Here is a 3,365-nt window from a genome sequence, read left to right as displayed (position 1 = left end):
TGTCTCATCAAAATCACAATCCGCAAATCGTGCGGTAAAAATATCACCCGTCAGGGGTTCCAAGTATTTGATGATAGATGGTGAATCAAAACCAACATAAATTCCCAATCTGCGTTGAGGGCCCATCTTAGTACGTTGCGGTGGTGCAATAGGCACATATACCGCACACCCAAAAATTTTTAAATGTGAAATGTTTGGTTGATTTCCCAATACGAGTTGTATTGGAGAACATTGATTGTTGGCAACAGGCCTCAATCGCACAAGTGATGCTGCATGTAAAATGGCATATCCCCAAGCAGAAATTGGCAACTTTGTTTTCATTAGCAAAGTGCGTGCTATCAATTGAAGGCGCTTAATTAAAGCTTCTGCCAAGCCATTTTGAGTATGCACATGGGGAACAGGATGTTCAATATCAATGCCTAGTGACATGCAGTAGTCATCAAAAGTTTGAGATGTAAATTCACCAGCATTATCGAGTCTGATTGACTTAATGGGATAATCTGGGAATTGGGCTCGTAATTTAATTATCTGAGCCAAAAGCCTAGCAAATGCCATATTCCGAGTAGATAAAAGACAAACATGTGACCATCGGGTAGATGCGTCCACCAAGACCATAAAGTACCGAAATGGTCCACATGGGGGATGAATAGGTCCACAAATGTCCCCTTGAATTCTCTGCAAAAATGATGGAGACTCAACATCAACCTTTGGTTGTGATGGTCTGATCACCAACTTCCCTTGTGAACAAGCTTGGCAAAAGATGTCACTTGATAACATAATGTGTTTAGTCAATAAGGGATGTCCTTTAGAGTTGGTGATGATCCTGCGCATCATGGTGGATCCAGGATGACCCAACCTGTCATGCCAAAGCTTAAAAGCATTTGAGTCAATGGACTCTTGGTCCATGACACTATGTGCCTCAATTGTCCGTATGGTTGTGTAATACAACCCTGATGAGAGCTCACAAAGCTTCTCCAGTATACGCTTTTGGGTATCACTGGAGGTAATACAAAGATATTCCATGTTTTCCTCTTTCTTTGTTTCAACATGGTAGCCATTCAAACGTATATCTTTGAAACTCAACAGATTCCTTCTGGAGTTAGATGAATACAAAGCATCTGGAATGGACAGTATTGTTCCATTTGGTAACATAATTTGGGCTATTCCTGAGCCTTCAATCAGATTTGCAGGACCTGATATGGTTGTTACCTTTGCTTTTGTAAGCATTAATTTTGAGAAATACTTCCGATCTTGAAGGATCGTATGAGTAGTCGCGCTGTCTGCGAGACAAATATCTTTGCCATAGCCTTTGTTTTGAGGGCATCCATAATTTACATCCATGCCACCAAATAAGTAAAATAAGCTGAAATCAATAAAGAAGACAACATTACCACTTTTATTGGATTGAAATTTAAACAACACTTCAGCTAATACAAATAGTACATACAGGAATTTAATCTAATTCGGACTCATAACCTTCATTCCCTCTTTTAGTAACAAAATCAGAAACATCTAGATGCGTCTTGTTTAGCTGACGTGATATTTCTGATGAGCCATCTGTGGCTGGCGGAGCATGATCAATGTAATTTATCTCCACTTTCCTATTCTTAAGTGAAGCTTGATAGAGATCCGCCAAATGCCTGGGCGTACGACATGTGCGCACCCAATGTCCCTTTGCACCACATCTGTGACAAGGGCTTTCAACATTTCTAGGCACATGGCTCATCTGTGCCTTTCCCTTATTACGGGATGCATTTTTGCCATTCGTGGATGGACCACTCCTTGGACCTAAACCCTCTGAACGAGCACCACGATTTTTTCTATTTCCTTGCCAGGGGCCACGCTTGCCCCATCGCCCACGTTTGTGGATATTACCACGAGATGAAGTGGCATTCACTTCCTGAGATGCAGCATTTATTTCAGGAAGTGGTGCTGATCCCGTTGGGCGAGATTGGTGATTCTTTAATAATAGCTCATTATTCTGCTCAGCTAACAAGAGGCAAGATACAAGTTCCGAGTACTTCTTGAAACCGCTATGTCTGGATTGCTGTTGAAGGAGGACATTTGAAGCATGAAAAGTGCTCAGAGTTTTTTCGAGCATATGCTCCTCAGATATATTTTCCCCACATAGCCTCATTAATGAGGTAATTCTGTGCATAGCAGAGTTATACTCGGACACTGACTTGTAATCTTGAAATCTCAAGTGGGTCCATTCGTATCTAGCTCTTGGGGGAGTCACCATCCTCTGGTGATCGTATCTTTCACCTAGAGCTTTCCACAGAACCAACGGTTCATCAACCACCACATATTCGCTCTTCAGCGCTTCATGGATGTGGCGGCGAAGAAAGATCATGGCCTTCGCATTCTCTTCAGGCGAAGCATCATTCTCATCTACAATTGTTTGTCCGAGGCCATTGGCTCGTAGATGAATTTTGGCATCCAGGACCCATGATAAAAAGTTGTCCCCGGAAAGGTCCAAGGCAGCAAACTCTAGTTTTGCCAAATTTGCCATCCAAAACTTTAGGCTCGAGATCTGGGACATTAAGCCACTTATTAATAGGAATTTCAGGCCCTCATTATTCAGGTATATTAATTGATGATAAAAATAAAGTGCTATGAATTCGCTGGTATGTACGATAAACCCGCACCATACCTTAAATAAAATTAAATGTGCGGTAAAGTAAATTGCTTGTTGTATGGACGTTAATTCCGCACCATACTTTAAATAAAAGTAAATATACGGTAAAGTAAATTCCTAAAGTATGAGGGTTAATTCCACATCATACTTTTAATAGAAGTAAATGTGCGGTAAAGTAAATTCATAAAGTATGAGGGTTAATTCCACATCATACTTTTAATAAAAGTAAATGTGCGGTAAAGTAAATTCATAAAGTATGAGGGTTAATTCCACATCATACTTTAATAAAAGTAAATGTGCTTGTAAATGTGCTTGTATGAGCACTAATTCTGCTCCATACTTTTTAAATAAAAGTAAAGGCAGCTGTGTAGACGATAAAACCGCGCCACACCTTTAAATAAATATTGCCGTATGGGTAATAAACCTACTCCATACCATAAATAAAATAAATGTGGGGATAAAAACCTCCACCTAATATATATGAAGTGCATAATATATCATATATTGTTGGCAATATAACTGCGCCACTATTCAAGATATAATAGATGGGTTTTAAGATCACACCATCATTTTATTACAATAATTTGTATTACAACGCGATGGGTAAAAATTACACCACCATAAAATAACAGGACTGATTAAATAACTTAGAAATTACAAATTACGTTACAAAGAAGTAAATTAAACAAGCATGGATTAAACAACATAGAAATTGTGAGAACACAAA

Source organism: Prunus dulcis, chromosome 1, assembly GCF_902201215.1.
Source record: "Prunus dulcis chromosome 1, ALMONDv2, whole genome shotgun sequence".
NCBI lineage: Eukaryota > Viridiplantae > Streptophyta > Magnoliopsida > Rosales > Rosaceae > Prunus > Prunus dulcis.
Note: the sequence above shows the minus strand (reverse complement) of the source record.